Below are 20,410 nucleotides of genomic sequence, written 5' to 3' on the forward strand. Positions count from 1 at the left end.
ACGCTTCCTCAGCAGGTCACAAACCAAAACAACACTGTACAACAATTCCCATTAAGAGGTGAAAGTGACATGAATGGGGATTGGTCAGATGACAGCTCAGACAGTGAAGAGTGCCGGCTAGCAGCGTCTTTAGAGGTGGATCAGAGAGGCCCATATGTAGAGGGAAAAGTAATGGGCTATAAGGTTTAATTTTTAGTCGACACAGGAGCTACACGCTCTACAGTTCGCAGTGCAGAAGTACCGAGATTACCTCTTTCAGGGCGCACCATACGAGTGGTCGGTGTGGCTAGCCAGTACTTAACTAATCCAATTACTGACCCAGTGCAGGTTGAAATTGGAAATTTCCAAGGCCTGCATAGATTTGTTGTGTGCGACTCAAGCCCAGTGTCCTTACTAGGGAGAGACTTATTATGTAAGACCAAATGTTCGCTTACCTGTTCCAATGATGGAATAGAAGTACAGACAAACAGTGATGATGAGGGAGATGGGGGTCAATTCATAGAAGAAGGAGGAGAGACGAATGAAGATTACCCTCTAATTACTCTATTCCCTGTGTTTACCTTGATCGATCTACCTGCTGATCTACAAGGATCTGTAACAGAGAAAGTGTGGGATTTGACTGGAAAAGAGGTTGGATTAATCAAGGGAGTAGGGCCAGTCAAGGTGCAGATAAAGCCAAATGCAGTGTTCCCACAAGTGCCACAATACCATATGACTCAGGATGTCCTTATTGAAGTGACACAGATAATTGCAGATTTCCTCAGACAGGGAGTTTTGAAAGAAGTTCTGAGCAGTCCTTGTAACTCTCCTATTATGGGTTTAAAGAAGCCCTGTGGAAAGGTTCGAATTGTGCAGGATTTGAGAAAAATAAACAAAATTGTGATAAAATACTGCCCTGTGGTACCTAACCCAGCGGTAATAATGTTCCAGGTTCCTTGTGATGCTGAATGGTTTACTGTAGTAGACCTATCACAAGCATTTTTCTCAATACCTCTTCACGAAGATAGCCAATTTTTGTTCAGTTTAAAATTACTGGAAAATGTGTACAGTTGGTGCAGAATTCCTCAGGGGTTTTCTGAGTCACCATCCATCTTCAATCAGATATTGAAGAAGGATTTGGAACCTCTTGTGCTGCCTTTTAATTCGACTCTTGTGCAGTACATTGATGATTTGTTGATTGCATCTAAAACCAGACACAGCTGTAAATATGATACCATTGCATTGTTAAATCATTTGGGAAAGAATGGACACAAGGTGTCACCTAAGAAGTTGCAATACTGTAAAAAAGAAGTGAAATATTTAGGGCATCTGATTGAGAAAGGGTCCCGAAGAATATCAAAAGAGAGAATAACAGCTGTTTTACAAATGAATCCCCCAACAACAAAGAGAGATGTCAGGATGTTTCTGGGAATGGTGGGTTACTGTCGCCAGTGGATACCCAATTTCTCGATCATTTCAAAACCCTTAATAAAATTGACAGGAAAAGAGGTCAAGGATGAACCGTACACAATCACTTTGACAAAAGAAGAGCTTGAGGCATTTTTAGAGTTGAAGGAGTGCATGTGCAGGGCTCCAGCACTAGGAATGCCTGATTATGAGAAACCTTTTCTGTTGTTCTGTCATGAACGTGATGCTTGTTCTTTGTCTGTTTTAACACAGGTCCACGGAGATGCAAATCGCCCTGTAGCATATTTTTCAGCTACTTTGGACCCTGTTGCAGTAGCCTTACCGGGTTGTTTGCGAGCAGTCGCAACAGTTGGTCAAAGCCTTTCACAATGTGAGGGCATAGTGATGGGATACCCTTTGACAGTATTGGTTCCACATTCTGTCGAAATTCTGTTGACACGAACTAAGACGCAACACATGACAAATGCATGACTTACCAAATATGAGACGATTATTCTGGGGTCACCAAATGTTACATTAAAAAGATGCACTGTGCTGAACCCGGCAACTCTACTTCCCAATGAGAATACAGAAATCAAAGATGGGGAAGAATTTGAGCATGATTGTCTTGAAGTAACTGAGCTCTGTACCAAACCTCGCCCAGATATACAGGATACCCAGTTAAAAGAAAACAATTGCATTATGTTCGTTGATGGGTCCTGTTTAAGAGACTCAACAGGAACATTGAGAGCTGGTTACGCAGTATGTACCATATCTGGCATAGTCGAGGCCTCCTGGCTCGAGAAAGTGTTTTCTGCACAGGTGGCAGAATTAATAGCTCTTACAAAAGCCTGCCACGCTGCTGTGAATTTGAAAGTCACAATCTATACTGACAGTAGATATGGATTTGGAATGGTACATGATTTTGGCCAACTCTGGTCACAGAGGGGTTTCATGACCTCCTCTGGTTCACCAGTGAAAAATGGAGAACAAATAAGAGATTTGTTACATGCGATTCAGTTGCCTCTTGAAATTGCTGTGGTGAAGTGCAGTGCTCACACCAGATCACAAGACTTTGTGTCAATGGGAAATGGTTATGCAGACGAAGTTGCAAGATTTTGTGCATTAAACTGTATATCATTTAAAGAGCAGTGGGAATTGTTACCACAACCTGAGAACGACACAACCTTAAGCCTAGCATTACGTGTGGTTGATACCTTAGATGAATTAAAGACATTACAAAGCTGTGCCAGCAAAGAAGAAAAACGTTCCTGGCAGAAAATGCAGTCGGTACAAAGAGCAGATGATATGTGGGTTTCAGAGGAAGGAAAATTGGTTCTGCCAAATAGTCTTCTGTCACAATTTGCCTGATTATACCATGGGCAGGCACATTTAGGAAGAGATGCCATGATCAGATCCTTTAAAATTGATTGGTTCAATCCAGAATTCAGACATGCCGCAGAAATTACTTGTCACAGGTGCGTCATCTGTCAACAGATGAACGCTGGAAAAGGAACAGTGGTAACTTTGAGCCACATTGGGAGAGCTGGAGGTCCATTTAACAAAATGCAAATGGATTTCATTGAAATGCCTGTTTGTGGAGGATTGAAGTACGTGTTGGTGATTGTGTGTGTTTTCAGTCATTGGATTGAGGCATATCCCACATGTAGGAATGACAGTCTTACAGTTGCAAAACTACTACTCAGAGAGTTAATACCAAGGTTCGGGTTTCCGGTTTCTATAGAATCAGATAGGGGAAGACATTTCGACAATGAGGTGATTAAACTTCTGTGTGCCGCACTCAACATTTAGCAGAAGTTGCACTGTAGCTATCGCCCTGAAGCATCAGGACAAGTTGAACAGATGAATGGTACCTTAAAATCAAGAATAGCAAAAATGTGTGCAGCAACAAACATGAAGTGGCCAGATGCATTACCTCTAGTACTGATGTCTATGAGAAACACGCCAGATAAGACAACGGGACTGTCCCCCCATGAAATCCTCATGGGCAGAGCAATGAGGTTACCGGCGGTACCTGCAAATGCACTAGTGAATATTACAGATGATATGGTGTTGGACTACTGCAAAAGTTTGGCTGACGTGATTCGCTCTTTCTCTCACCAGGTGGAAGCTAACACGTTACCACCAATCGGCGAACCAGGACACCCTCTGCAAGCTGGAGATTGGGTGGTTGTCAAGAAGCATGTGAGGAAATCGTGTCTTGAGCCACGTTGGAAGGGGCCATATCAAGTAATATTGACAACCACTACTGCTGTGAAGTGTGCCGGGGTTCCCAACTGGATACATGCCAGTCACACAAAGAAGGTAACGTGTCCTGTTGAAGAGGAACTTGAAGATTCCGGTACAGCAACTTCAGGAGAAGAAGTCTCAGAGTCAGAGATTAGTCAAGAGAGATCTGAGACTACAGGAGAGCCCACTGAGAACAGCCTTGTCCCTCAAGCTGACAGTGAGTTTGAGAGAGGTGACGGAGTGCCTAACTCAGTTGAGGCAGCAGGAGAACTAAGGCAAGGAGAGGTTCTCCCGGAAGTAGACGAATACAATTCAGAGCCTGAATACAGTGTAGAACCGGAAGATGACAGAGAAGGAGAAGTGGTAAATTCAAATCGAAACAAATCTGAGTCTTCTGAACCAGTTGCAAGTCCGTCAAGAGAAAACACCATATCACAGGAGGAGGGTGCTGTCCAACGTCCTGAAGGAAAACACCGAAACAAGACACACAGAGGTGATAATTGGCCAGACGAGTCACATCTTAGAATAAGAGAAATAGCAAACGAGACAATAATAGAAGAAAGCGATACTTCACAGGCAGATAATCTGAGTGAAGGAGAACAACAAGGTGAACAAAAATTAAAAAGAAAGAGAATAGCAAACAGAAGATATACAGGTCCTGAATGGGCATATGCTACAACCTCTGAATGGCAACAAGAATTCTTAGCATTCTGCTTTGATCGAGAAGTACCAGGCCAATACTACGGTACCTGAAAAATATACAAGAAAACTCAGATAAAATTGAAATCGTGAAAGCTGAAAAGGGAAAGAGTCTTTAGAAACTACCGGAAAGCGACACTAAACCTGGATTTGACTTCAAGAAACCTGATTACGACAAGCTGCTAACCTGAATTGACAAAAAGGGGTCCTGGAGTGAGTGAAGACGCTGTAAAATACGCAGAAAGAGTTTGCCTTCTTGAGTTGATTGTTGATCTGCTATTCTGATTCTATACAAACATGGCTTATAGTAGCAAAGGAAGTAAGGTGTGTGGTTGGTTAGGACTTATGATAGGTGTTGTATGCGCAATAATGATTGTGGGAGTGATTGTAGGAATGCCATGGAGAGAGAGTGAAACTATTAATACAACTTCAAAACCTGAGACTACTACTGCTAATAAACTATCACCGTGGGAGAAATTTGAGCAAGATGCTAGACATCTGCATGAGGGAACTAATGCAAAAGGGGAACTTTCTACTAATGTCTTCTATCGCTTACTAAATGAGTATGTGGAAACTATGGATGCGAAAAATTGTTATGTGTGTACTAAAATTCCTTCATCCTTGCAGGAGGGAGTTACTTATCATATCCTCCCTCTTACTTATGGAATTAGCTGCAGCTTGCTATTAACAAGATTTTATGATCAAGAGCATGTGCAATACTTTTATTCAAATTTGGATGTTGTGTTTTCTTTTGTGCCTGTGATTGAGTTCTTAAATAAGTTAGCTAAAGAGCATGATATTAAAATAGTTAGAGGATTCTTTGAGCCAACACTCACATTTGGAACTGCTTATGCCCATCGCAATAATTTGACTTGCTTATTGTCTCCTGTAGAGAAAAGCTTTTTAGATCACACAGATGATAGACGCAAAGCACTGAAAGAGAGGTTAGAAAAAGGCCTAGAAAAACGTACTTATGCAAATGATTATGCTTATACTGCAATTAAAACACAAGGCAAATTAGCTATAGATGCATTACACGTAGGTAGACTGTGTATATATAGGCCGAAATCTGATCAAGACAATCTGTTTGTAGGTACGAGTGAATGTAGGCATGTGTTTCTGTTTCAGAGTAAATGGACCTTTATGTTAAATGGACAAGACCCAACGATTCCTGGAATCTATTACATCTGTGGGTTAAATGCATATTACCGTCTCCCTAATGGATGGTATGGGACATGTTATTTGGGAATAGTATTCCCAAAGATATACCAGATTGATGACTTAAAACAAATACCTAACACGTCTGAATTACAACATACTAGACAAAAACGAGAATCAGTGACGACAGTCATTGGTGACATATTTGGAGCTATAATCCCATCAGTAGGGGTTATCTTAAATTCTATGAAGATTCAAAAGTAGTCTACTATTGTGGATAACATGCTGACAAATTTTACAGGAGCTATACTTCTGATGGATACTGAACTTGCTGCAGAAAGAGCTATGACTCTTCAAAACCGGCTTGCTTTAGACATTCTTTTAGCAAAGAGTGGAGGTGTGTGCAAAATGCTTAATGAACGTCATTGTTGTTCATTTATTCCAGATAACAGTAAGAAAATTAGAAGCATGCTTACTAACCTTACTAGAGATAGTACAGATTTGAAGGATCTAAAAGAACCCAGTGTTTGGGAGAAATTTGGGAAAGGAATTGCCCGAGTCGGAAGCTGGTTTACCAACATTTGGAATGGGGTACTTGCAAAAATTATGATGGGTCTATTAATTGTTTTGATTTGTCTATTGGGATTATGGGGAGTATGCAAAATTAATGATAAAGTGAAAAGAAATTGGACTAAAAGAACCAAAAGAAATGAAGAAAGTGAAAGAGAGAAAATGTTCAATGAAATATGGGAAAGCTCACATAAAGGGCAGGATGTTGAAATGCGTATTATGCGCAAGGTGAAAAATTAAGATCAAAGATTGTGTGATGACGAGCGTCATCAGAGGAGGGACTGAGAGAGTGTAGTTTAAGTATTACATATTATAGACATGAAATGCCTATGTTAAACAATGCTGCATTAATAATAATATTAATTGAAACGTATTCATAAACGTGAAGAATTGTTCATATGTGTAAACTAATGTCGAAATAATCGTTTATAGTATGCCTAACTGAGCACATTAAAACGTATAAAACTGCATTCATTAGAACCCGTATATCTTAAATTAGCGTGAGTCGAGAACTAGCTGTGTAACTCTCATATTAAAGCGTATTTTTCTGTTTCTCCAGTGTGCTGACTTGCAAAAGACCATGACCCAGCGATTGTTCTTTTCCTTACTTATTTGCAACAATACTAAATTCTCTCATCCGCATGCTTGCAGCTTTTAGTATAAATTATGAAGCTTCGAAACAATTATGGACACTTCCAAGGACGATAAAGCGTGGAGAAGAGAACTTTTGACCTAACGTGTGCCAAGGAAATAAAGTAACCCCGGATGTGCCACCTACGAAAAATGTCAATTATGAAGACCAATTAGGATTCAGAAATATATCGTGAAATGACAAATGCATTACTTAATGTATAATTTGATAGGTTACCGATAGTGGGGTGTAGTGACTGACCAATAGAATTTTGGGGGAATGTAATACGAAAAAGGGATAAAAACCCATGACACAGGAAACAAAGGGCATTAGGTAGGGAATTATATCGATTGCATCCAGAAACTCTGTCACTCTATTTGGTGATTTGAGACTTAGACAAAACCATCCTTGCCCATATACTGCCTCATTACACTTTCCTCCTTATGAGGAGAGTGTCCCTTGCCTGTAACTTAGATAGACTGACGGTGATCTAACTGATGTCCTGAAGACGAAGACTGATCCTGTATGCTGACCTATTCTGAGGAGGGTAATTACAATTATTGCTAATGGAAATACATTTATTTGCCTTTTCTTTCTAGGTACCAACTGCTGTATGTTTTGATTAGAGACCTTAGTTAGAAGTTTCCAAATTGATGTTCTAAATTGTTTTGCATGAAGCCCAACATGCTAATGCTAATTTGAGGATAGATGAGGTATTCATTACGACTGACGAAACCAACTTGACTGACGTGGTGCTATGCTGAACTAAGACCTTTAGGAGGTATTATGTATCGCGATCTGTTCTTATTCACATGATTATCTTATGTTTCTGATCTTTGCAGTATTGAAAGCTTATCATAGTTGTCTCCTTGTGATTATGTTTATTTGCTTCTTGGTTTCGAGATTAATGCATTTGCTATTAGATTGTAATCAATAGGGAATAAAATTCACAAAACTTCATTAAGGTGTGGTTATTCGTGACTGAAAGGTCATGATTGCGCCGAATGTTTATTAATGACTAAAGTAAGATATATTTTGGTGTTTACTGTTGACAATGTTATTGACATATTAATTGATATATTGATCAGTTATCTCGTCTTACGGTGTCTCACCACTGGGTCCAAAGATTCATCGGCCTAAAACGAGTCCTGATGTGTATAAATTAACATAGACGGACGAGTTATCACTACAATGAAATTGAAAATTATGAGAATTAAGCAATGGATTCAAAAGTAACTTTCAAAATTTTTATTACAACAAAACAATTTAAAAATACAGAACTACAACAACAATATTAACACACTGCATGAACAACTATTAAATAAACAAAACAAACAACTATATAACTTTTTTACCACCTCAGCAAGCTCCAATGCCTCCCCCTTTTGCTTGTCTTGCCTAATGGATTTTGATTCGGATAGCACTTCCAGTCTTTTAGTCACCATAGCCTGCTAAAAAGTGTTCAGTTTCAAATATATATCAGCAGGATAGGTGGCAAGAAACTTTCAGCAAAGCACCATGTCTATAAATTACAGTTCACCAAGCCTAGCTCGGGTAGAGTAAGCTTGTGCTTCTGATTTGCACACTTGTCCAGGCACAGCTCCGTATGTCCAACCTGAAATCACTGTGCTTCAAAACATAGTTTTTCCTCAACAACACAATGGGCCAGATGTTCAAAGCTCTTCTGCATTTCTTAACATCCCAAATCAGTATTTTGGGACATTAAGAAATGCAAAACGGCCTTTTCTGATGTATAAAGGCCTCTGGGAAATCGCAAATTGCGATTTGTACCCAGTAGAAATTGTACTTTTCTATCCCCAAAATAGGAAATCGCAAATAGGGATTACCTATTTCCAATTCCTATTCTGATGTACAAAGCACTTCCTAAATGTGATTTAGGCATTTAGGAAATTAAATTACAACCAACTTGAGGTTGATGTTAACAATGTGCAATTTCTAAAAAGCATCCCAAAATGTTTTTTTTTTTTTAATTGCGACAGAACACACACATTCCCCTTGAACACATGTGTGCCCTACATGTGCACCACTATTTATGGGGTGCACCTTGGAGGGGCTTTGGCCCTTTTCCATCCTTGGTTTTGCATTTCCCAAATAGGAAATCGCTATCTGGGAAATGCAAAACCGTCTCATTGACACAAATGCAATTGGATTCCTTATTTGTGATTTTCTAATAGGGATTCCTACATTGTAGGAATCTCTATTAGGAAGTCGGTATCTCTGTAAACAGCATTTTGCATTTTGTAAATAGAGATTTCTATGAAGTTGCTATTTAGGAGATGCAAAATTGCATTTTAGTACATCTGGCCCAATAATCCTGCTTCTCTTAGCAATACTCTTATTTGCTGCTTTTGTAAGCAGATAATTATTTCTTCTGAGACAAGTTTTGATTTTCCTCCTAAAAAGACAAAATAACCAAAACGATGAAGGTTACACACTGGCCAATAATTGCTAACAGTGAATCACCTGTATATTTTATAAACCTTTCTAGATTTTTCACCCAGAATCACATATTTATATCTAATGCACCAGTAACTTGTTATTCCTTTTTCATGAAAATTCCACACTCTTAACCAGAGCAGCTTTTTATCATGAATAAATTATAACAGGCCATCAAACCTCCTTTCATGCAAGTTTATAAAGTTGCACCTTCATCTTGAGACTTGAGACACCTTTGCTAGCAGTTATCACAGCGTTTCAGTCTAAAAATAGCAATATCACCACTTTGACATTTTATTGGGCTAAACTATATGTACAATGAGGTTCACAACAAAGTAGAGCTTGCAATACTAAATTTTTTGTTTTATAATTTGAGAAACACTACTTTCTTTACTTATCTGTCTCACAGTTTGTATAATACATTTCCATTTGAAAACCTTGTCACATTTCTCTTCATTTTTATCTATACCTCTAAAAAGCTATATATGCACATCTACACCCTCCAAACAGCTTTTAGTATAGTATACAAGATGTTTACCAACATCTGTATACTTAATGACACTTCACAACACAGTTGCCCCTCCCTGGGCCAATTTTCACCCCAGGGACCCCATCCCCTGGGACCCCGTCTTAAAATATCTTAATTTTTACTAGGGAGGGGAGCTAGGCAGCCCCTATCTCTAGCTGATCTCAGCACCAGGGACCCCATACCCCAGGACCTGGCCTTCACTAAATGGAGAAGAGCGCTGCACACCCCTGGGCTGATTTTGGCCACGGGGGGTCTCATCCCCCGAGCCTGACCATCTTTCCTGGGTTATCTTCACACCCCCACGGTCCCAGGCAGCTCCCCTGCTTCCTGTGGGAGCCAGCATTGCTATCAAAGACTGGGAGCTGCTAAACATACAGCTACCTTTCTGTGAGAAGAATAGTTGCCTCTGCCTCTCTGCCCAGAGACATATGCTCCCAGCAGAGAGCAGAGTTGTGTTTGCTTTGACTTGGCGGGTGCTGTCAGAGCGCGGGTAAGTCAAAGCAAACAGCTATGTCCAGGGTGTGGCACCCCTGGGACATAGCAGGAGCCGGCCCTGGGGGGTGGTAAATTTGTTTGCACTAGGTAGACCAGACCGCCACCTGGCAGCTTATGGAAGCATGGCCATAAGCTTAGAAAAGTCCCAGAGTGATTTAAATTGCAGTGATTTCATTTAAATAGATAGAAGCATTGTTTGTTTGAAATTTAAGTTTGATTTGCAGTGATGTTTTTATGAAAGTATCACTTCTATGTCTGTTACGCTATGACATGTTATATGTACGCCTGACATATGGGCTTAACTCACTGAGGTAAGAGATGCCACCCAGCGGGAGCGGGGTCTGAGCTGTGTGGGGAGTGAAATGTTATCCTCACGATTGTAATGACTGAAGGAATTTTAAAAGAAGGAGAAGAACTGGGCACTAAACTGTTTGATGAGACCAGCAATACCTCACTGAGATAACAGGCAATCTTTACAAGTGAGGAAAGCAATCATGTGAAGGGCAAATTAAAACGCTTTAGAAATGATCTCATCTAGATAAGCTAAATGGAGAGAAAATAAGTCTCATGGGAAATACCTTGAGATGAGGCGCATACCAAGTGGCATAATGATTTCAGTAGCACCAAGCTATGAGTATCCCCACACTGAGATGCTTAAAGAGTGGGCTAGTAGTAGTATGGAAACATCTACAAGATCGGCACAGATATTGATAAAGTAAGCTGAAATTGACAGAGAAAAATGACAAAGAAATTGAGCAAATAGCAGAAGAACTTAAAAGATAGCATGATGAGGACTTTATCAATCAATGGATGGTGGAGATATGTGAAAAATGACATAAACAACAAGACACATTAAAAAACTGCAAATTCTTTAAAGTCAGAAGCAATAAATTTGACTATGAATGGGGGCACATTTTTACATTTCTAAAAAGGTTCAATAATATCAGGAGACAAGGGCTCTCTGACAACATCAGGCAGACACAACATAAATGAACACCATTTATTAGCCCGGTGAGACCAGAAGTAGATACAGATTTGGAAAAAGGTGCAGAAGCAAAAGGTGGAACTACAGGTGGAGAGGTCCCTTCAGTATTAGATGAGCTGAATTTTTTATGCATTGACTGGAAGAGCAATCTGAGACCACAAAATCAGCAAAAAGGCCTAGGAGGAGAAGATCAAGAAAGTGAAGAAAACAGTGCCTACATCGAAGCACAAATGGAGCTGCAAGAAACGAAGGATTGCAAAACAGTCATTAATCAGAGTACTCTAAGTCTGACAAAAAAAGAGGAGCAATATTACCACTTGGTCTATGGTATTGCCCAGAGAAATCATTTGATTACAGTAAACCAATAATTGATGTATATTGTAGGAAAGTACAATCTTGCCTGGCATTTTACCCCCATATTTCACTTGTATGTTGTTTTAGTCTTTGTATCACTGGGACCCTGCCAGGCAGGGCCCCAGTGCTCATAGTATGTGCCCTGTATGTGTTCCCTGTGTCGTGACTAACTGTCTCACTGAGGCTCTGCTAACCAGAACCTCAGTGGTTATGCCCTCTCTGCTTTTCAAATTTGTCACTGCAGGCTAGTGACTAAATTTACCAATTCACATTGGCATACTGGTACACCCATATAATTCCCTTGTATATGGTACTGAGGTACCCAGGGTATTGGGGTTCCAGGAGATCCCTATGGGCTGCAGCATTTCTTTTGCCACCCATAGGTAGCTCTGACAATTCTTTCACAGGCCTGCCACTGCAGCCTGCGTGAAATAACGTCCATGTTATTTCACAGCCATTTACCACTGCACATAAGTAACTTATAAGTCACCTATATGTCTAACTTTCACCTGATGAAGGTTGGGTGCAAAGTTACTTAGTGTGTAGGCACCCTGGCACTAGCCAAGGTGCCCCCACATCGTTCAGGGCAAATTCCCCGGACTTTGTGAGTGCGGGGACACCATTACACGCGTGCACTATACATAGGTCACTATCTATGTATAGCGTCACAATGGTAACTCCGAACATGGCCATGTAACATTGCAACATGTCTCAGATCATGGAATTGTCAACCCAATACCATTCTGGTATTGGGGGGACAATTCCATGACCCCCGGGTCTCTAGCACAGAACCTGGGTACTGCCAAACTGCCTTTCCGGGGTCACCACTGCAGCTGCTGCTGCTGCCAACCCCTCAGACAGGTTTCTGCCCTCCTGTGGTCCAGGCAGCCCTGGCCCAGGAAGGCAGAACAAAGGATTTCCTCTGAGAGATGGTGTTACACCCTCTCCCTTTGGAAATAGGTGTGAAGGGCGTGGGAGGAGTAGCCTCCCCCAGCCTCTGGAAATGCTTTGATGGGCACAGATGGTGCCCATCTCTGCATAAGCCAGTCGACACCGGTTCAGGGATCCCCCAGCCCTGCTCTGGCGTGAAACTGGACAAAGGAAAGGGGAGTGACCACTCCCCTGACCAGTACCTCCCAGGGGAGGTGCCCAGAGCTCCTCCAGTTTGCCCTAGACCTCTGCCATCTTGGAAACAGAGGTGTTGGGGGCACACTGGACTGCTTGGAGTGGCCAGTGCCAGCAGGTGACTTCAGAGGCTCCTTCTGATAGGCTCTTACCTCTCTTGGTAGCCAATCCTCCTAACTTGGTAGCCAAACCTCCTTTTCTGGCTATTTAGGGTCTCTGCTTTGAGGAATTCTTCAGATAACGAATGCAAGAGCTCACCAGAGTTCCTCTGCATCTCCCTCTTCACTTTCTACCAAGGATCGACCGCTGACTGCTCCAGGACGCCTGCAAAACCACAACAAAGTAGCAAGATGGCTACCAGCAACATTGTAGCGCCTAATCCTGCCGGCTTTCTCGACTGTTTCCAGGTGGTGCATGCCCTGGGGGTAGCCTGCCTTCACCCTTCACCAGAAGCTCTGAAGAAATCTCCCGTGGGTTGACACAATCTTCCCCCTGCTATCGCAGGCACCAAAAGACTGCATCACTGGTCCTCTGGGTCCCCTCTCATCCTGATGAGCATGGTCCCTGGAACACAGCAACTCTGTCCAAGTGACTCCCACAGTCCAGTGACTCTTCAGTCCAAGTTTGGTAGAGGTAAGTCCTTGCTTCCCCACGCTAGACTGCAAAACTGTGTACCACGTGATTTGCAGCTGCTCCGGCTCCTCTGCACTCTTCCAGGATTTCCTTCATGCACAGTCTAGCCTGGGTCCCCAGCAGTCCATCCTGCAGTGCACAACCCTCTGAGTTGGCCTCGGACGTCGTGGGACCCCCTTTTGTAACTTTGCATGGACTCTGGTTCACTATTCTTCTAAGTGCCTCTTAGGGTACTTCTGCGGGTGCTGCCTGCTTCTGTGAGGGCTCTCTGAGTTGCTGAGCGCCCTTTCTGTCTCCTCCTCTGAAAGGCATTATCCTGGTCCTTCCTGGTCCTCAGCAGCACCCAAAAACCTCTAATGTGACCCTTGCAGCTAGCAAGGCTTTTTTGCGGTATTTCTGAGTGGGAATACCTCTGCAAGCTTCATTGCGACGTGGTACATCTGTCATCCAAAGGAGAAGTTCCTAGTCCTTTTCTTTCTTGCAGAACTCCAAGCTTCTTCCAACCAGAGGCAGCTTCCTTGCACCTTCATCCGGGGTTTCCTGGGCTCCTGCCCCCCCCTGGACACTGTCACGACTATTGGATTTGGTCCGCTTGCCTTGCAGGTCCTCAGGTCCAGAAATCCGTTGTCAGTGCACTGCTGGTGTTTGTTTTTCCTGCAGAATCCCCCTATCACGACTATTGTGCTCTCTGGGGGTAGTAGGTGCAATTTACTCCTACTTTTCCGTTTTCTTACAGTCCCAGCGATCCTCTACAAGCTCACATAGGTCTGGGGTCCAATTGTGATTCACATTCCACTTTTGGAGTATATGGTTTGTGTTGCCCCTATACCTATGCTTGCCTATTGCAACCTATTGTAATTCTACACTGTTTGCATTACTTTTCTGACTCTTACTTACCTAATTTTGGTTTGTGTACATATAACTTGTGTATATTACTTACCTTCTTACTGAGGGTACTCTCTGAGATACTTGTGGCATATTGTCATAAAAATAAATTACCTTTATTTTTAGTAACTCTATGTATTGTATTTTCATATGATATTGTGCATATGATATAAGTGGTATAGTAGGAGCTTTGCATGTCTCCTAGTTCAGCTTAAGCTGCTTTGCCATAGCTACCTTCTATCAGCCTAAGCTGCTAGAAACACCACTATTCTACTAATAAGGGATATCTGGACCTGGCACAAGGTGTAAGTACCTTTGGTACCCACTAGAAGCCAGGCCAGCCTCCTACATATATACATTCAATGGAACTCTGAATTTGCTGAAATACTATAGTATGAAGCCAGAGAAAGTGGGAAGAAAAACTGTAATGGCTGAAATGGGAGGTGTCCAGAATCTTAAACTCTCTGATTTGGAGATAATGAAAATGAGGAAAGTGGAATCCAGCAAATTTCTACAGACAAACGTCTCATTAATTAAAAAGATATTGATGTATATGGAGATGTCCTTATTAGATTTAATCCAACTTCCACATTTTACCCTATGTTACCAAGAGACACTATTGATTTATTTTTAGATCATGTAATAAAGGAGACAGAGCAACTATATCACACATTACGGCATAAAAAAACTGTGCAGAGCCAACAGCAGCGTAAATACAATGCACTTATAGAAAAAATCGGAAAGTGACAAAACATAATTGTAAGGAAAGCAGATAAGGGAGGCAACAATTAATTTGGCCATTGGAAATGTGCAAAGTAAAAGTCTACTGGCACCTTAATGATAAGGAGAAGTACTGTAAAAGCAATGATGGAAGTAAAAACTAAGGCCCTAGCAGCACACTGTACCACCGGGGCATAATTTTTTTTTTTTACACTCTGGTGGCGCAGTGTGCCGGCCCATATTTACAAGGCCACGCAAAGCCACCCTGAGTACCTTTTCATGTCCTTGTAAATATGGCCCCCTTTCATGCATAATACTGCATGTAACAGCGGTTTCACTGGATTTGCTGTGGGTGTTCCCATGCAACCCCAAATGGAATCTGATGGAATCTGATGGATTCCCATATTTACAAGCCTGGGAATATGCCAGATTTCTACGCCACTTCAGGGTGGTTTTAAAGGGGTGCAAAGTGGAAGAAATAACATTATTTCTCCCAGTTTTTCCTCTTTCTATGTGTGATGCAGACCTCATGAACTGCTGTAATATCTAGGGTAATTAGCAATGCATGGCAAGGGTGTGAAATATAGTTACCTTATGGTGCACGTTATAGTTACTTGAAAGATCTTTAACTGTAGCTGCTGAATTTCTATGGTTTTGTTCAAGTAAATTCAGAACCTAACTATAACTTCTACGTTTTTTTAAAAATCTATTAAATTCTATTCCCTAATTATAACGTCCCTGTAAACTCAGTGAATTTCCATGTTTTTTTAAATTTAAAGTAATTTTAATTACTATACGGTGATCCAACCACCACCATGCACGCCGGCAGTTGGCCGCAGAGCCTGGCCTGCAGTCAACCCCTATAACAAAACAATCCTGCCCTACGCACGCCCTTCAGCCATCCGCGGCAGGGCCTGGCAGCAGGGCCAGGCCCTGCAGCCAACCCCTATAACAACCCAACCCCGCCTAGTCCCACCTCCCCAAGCTAATCTCGCCCCGGGACCCATCCCCTGGGGCCCAGCCTAAATATTGAATTTATTTTGGGGGATGGGGTCATGTGCCCCCCGGCTGATCTTGGCCCAGTGGATCCCATCCACCGGGGCCCTGACTTAAACAATTTATGTTTTTGGTGCAGTGAGGCCATGCCCCCTCTCCAGGCCAATCCCAGCCCTGTGGACCCCATCCCCTGGAGCCCAGGCTAAAGATTTAATTTTTGGGGGGGAGGGAGGCCTTGCAGGCCCATTCTCCAGGCTGATCTCGGCCCTGGTGATCCCATCCCCGAGGTCTGGCCTAAATATTTTTATTTTTGATGGAGGGGGGGCTGCATGGCCCACTTCCCTGGAGCTGATCTTAGCCTCTGGGACCCCATTCTCAGCCACTCACAATGTTGCAGACTGTGAGGGGAACCTGCAGGCCCCCACGGTCCCAGCTGGCTCCCTGCCTCCTGCGGGAGCCAGCATTGCTGTCACAGAGAGGGAGCTGCTAAAGCAATTGTTTCCTCAGTCTCCCTGCCTGCATCTCCACGGGGCGGGAGACAGAGTAAACCTCTGCTCATAGTGAGGGAGAGCTTTCCCTTGCTGCAACCACAGTCTTTGATGTGGCTTGATGGCAGCTGAAACACTGCACCCAAGCCACAGCAAACAGCTATGTCCCGGAGTGAATACCTTGGGACATAGCAGGAGCAGGCCCTGGGGGGTGGTGGTCCCCAGGACCACTTGTGGCTCCTCGAAGGGGGCTTAATGGTCCCCTCCAACTAAAATAACCCTTGGGAGGGGGTGGTCCCTGGGGTTGCAGGGTTCCAAAACAGACCCCTTTTCTTTTTTTAATGTTTGGCCTGTGGAGGTGATGGTCCTTTGGACTGAGGGGGACATGCTGCCCCCGCATACATTTACATGCCCCAGGGACATGGTAGCCCCCCAATTTTTGCTTGGAAATGATGTGGTTTCAAACTAGGCTCCCAGGGCCAGACCTCTTTCCTCAAAACTGCATTATGTACTGGCACTTCAGCCACTCTTGTAAGTCCCTAGTAAATGGTACACATGGTACCTAGGGCATTGGTACTGAAGAGGTCACCACAGAACTGCAGCAGCAATTGTACCACTCTGAGAGTCCCCACCCCAGCCACATGCAGATCTTACAAAACCTTGAGACATAGTAATTGTAGAGGGCAAGCGCTGGACACAGGTCACTACGAGTTCCCCAGCTACACGATGGCCTCTCTGAATTCTGGGTAGTTTGGTATCAAACAGCTCAGAATAGCCAAACCCACCCTGATGCTGGTCTTGGATTTATTATAACATATACCCAAAGGACACATTAGAGGTGTCGTAGTTGGACTATTGCTTTAGGCAGCACTGCTGGATTAGGGATGACAGCACTTTTGTTTGTAGGTGACTAGGCCAATCCTATAACAAGTCTCATCTGTCAGCCCAACCCTCCTGGCATACAGGCAGTACCTCACCAAAAACCCAGATATAAAAGTGATTTGTGGTAGCCTTTATGCATGGACTCAAGACTGCAACATCTCAGGGGAGTTGTGGTTAAACTGAGATTACCCTTTTCTCACATGAGCAACAAGTCTCATTCACACACAGGCAATGAAGGAGATGCAGAAAAGTTTTCAATAGGTTTTATTAACAAGACTGTGATCTACTGTAAATTGCATGGGCTGCAATGATTTGGATAATAAACAATGCAAGAAACAGAATTGTAAAGATGAGAGTCATAAATATAAAGACCCCCACCATCTTGCAATAACATGAGATGTGAAATAAGCCTTAATATCCCAGCACAATGAACCTAATCTCTAACTTTAAGAGAGCTACGTGTGATAATCCTAATCTGCCAGTACCATGTCCACGAGAAGAGCCCCCCAACCCTCGTTACCTTGGAATGAGGTCTCTAGATCAGACTTCGTGGGGACACGAAGTCTGGGTCTGCATCAAGGCGACGTGTAGAATAGATAGCGTTGATGGCATCTGGTAGGAATCCCTCTGATAACCCTGTCTGCGTGAGATATGTTTATATAGATCTTGTAGGACCTCTGACTCAGGTATGTTCCAAAACAATAGATAAGAAGGCATGCTTCTGATGGCAATTACATAATTTTTTTTTCCAAAAGTACATTATGTTCCTGTCACATGTGAGTGGGAAAGGGACATGGTTTGAATACCTATGTATTTCACTGCCTTTGATGCTGATAGTGATGCCTTCAAAGAGTGGCACTGATAACTTGAAATCAAAACACCTTCCTAACTATAAACATTGTAGCCATCTTGGAAGAAATAATTAAATAAATGTGTTAAAACAGAGCAGGCTAATTATGGTAAGAGTCACTAGGTGACAGTGGCAAAGGCCTGCAAGACAGAAGGCTAAGCTATCTCCTGATTCCCAGTAAAACTATATAGGATCCACTACAGAGGTGCCCCCTTCAAAATGTCCTAGCCATGGCATGGTTGCTGGCTGGTTTTTACTAGCCTGCCTCCACCAGACTCAAAGCTGGACCCCTAGATTGAGAGCTACTGCTCACAGGAGCCAGAACACAAAGCCTTTCCTGGGTGGCAATTTTACAATTCCTGGCTGAGTCAGGAACCAAGGTCCAGCGGTCAGCTTCGAAGGCTTTACCGCCTTTGAAATCTGACCTTTGACACTGCATCTAACATCAGATGGCCACCCTCCACTTTGAGCGGTAAAACCAAAAACTGAGTCCAAGTAGGAGGAGTGGCTGCCCTCAGCCTGAACCACCCCCCAGGTGTGTCACGCAAGGTGACCAATGGCAGGAAAATATCCTATCAGGGTTAGGAATTTGACACCTTTCTAGAGGAAGTGGCCACATTGTGGGTGTAGTCACCCCAAGGTAGATGACTGATTGGCCACTACCAGGTACTACTCTTAATACCTACTAAATACAGTATTTAGTGAGCATTCCCTTCAGACCTTAGGATCAGATTCAACGACACAAGAAGACCATTGACAAAGAAGACCCAAAGCTTGAGAACAGAAGTCCTGCTACAAGAAGAAAAAGGCACCAAACTCTGCCTGTTGCACCCAGGACTCGACAATTATTGCTGAGGGGACAACTGCACATCAGACAGACTCTAAGAAACCCCAAGGACCTCTAACCTTCTAAAAACTGCCAAGAACCTCCCTCAAGAGTGAAGGCATCACTCCCTCAACCCAGCAGGCAAGAACCAGTGAAGTATAGTTCACTGACTGGCTGCTGACCAATGAACCAGACACAGCAGCCAGACCATATTTCACTCAATGACCCCGGAGGACAAACCCTGCTAGTGTGCAAAGTTTGGTGGCACTGCAAACTCCAGTGGCTGAGATGTGCCATAGCCCATGGTAATGAACCCCTAACGTCAGACATTTAGAAGAAAAGCCCACTCCAGACTCTCAAGGACCAGAAGTAAGCACTGGTCATGGGACTTCAGGACACCTAAGAACCACCCCTCAGAGTGGCCCTGCAGATCTGCAATCCACACTCAAAATGACTTGCACCTGCCTACAAAGGCTTTTTGATGCACATCCCGTGGCTGATCTATCTGCACTGCCTCCAGCCTCCCTGGCCCCTGCATTGGAAAACCAGCTGTACTTCAGGGGTTCCTAACCCCTTGCAACCTCTACATTCCAAGGGGACCCACCGGGCTTTCCTTTGTGTCCACCTGTGCAGTGTATTTCCAAGTGGTCCCCTTCTCTATTCTGTACCAGCTCCAAGACTTTCAGCTGCTACCCCTGCTGCTCCCACCCAAACATCTCCGGCTTGCCCACAGGACATCTCAATGACCTCAACCTAAAAATAAAAGGTGACAGTTGTGAGAGCATTGTAAGATTTTGTATGCATTTTGAACGTTTTTCCCATTGATTCCCATGGTGCGTAATTACGCACCAAGGGACTATTTTTGATAAACTTTGAAAAATAGTAATTTAAAAAGTACTTACCTGATTTTGATGATCTTGGTCTTAAAAATGTTATAAAAATCTGAAGGTTTATTATGTGAATTGGTCTTGAGATATTCTTTTGAGTGTGTGTCCATATTTATTTTACTGTGAGTACACCAATTGCTTAGCACATTTGCAATATAAGCCTAAATGCTCGCCCACACTACGACAAAAACAGAGCAGTTTCTCTGATTTTCTACACAGTGCACATCATTTTTGTACTCTATATAGAGAGCCATTGTCCTGCATCTTGGAGTTTAGATTTGGTCTGGTGTCGTTTTTGGTTTTTCCTGCCAGAAAAAAATGATATCTGCTCCTTAAAATCTGCATGCGGAAGAGGACAACATCTTGGTGCAAGAAGAAGAGCTTTCTTAGGAAAAAAAAAGAAAGCATTGTTTGGGAGTTTTTTGTATCCCAGACGGAGAAAAAAAGGTCAATGCCAGTAAGGTGACCTGTACTTTGTGCCAAAAAGTCCTTTCAGGAGGGTGTGAGAAACAATACACCTACTGTACATTGAGTATGTACAAACATCTTAGTGTAAACCATACAACTTGATTGGCAGGAGCAGAAATGAAGAGGCTAGAGGTCG

This window comes from Pleurodeles waltl, chromosome 4_1, assembly GCF_031143425.1.
Source record: "Pleurodeles waltl isolate 20211129_DDA chromosome 4_1, aPleWal1.hap1.20221129, whole genome shotgun sequence".
NCBI lineage: Eukaryota > Metazoa > Chordata > Amphibia > Caudata > Salamandridae > Pleurodeles > Pleurodeles waltl.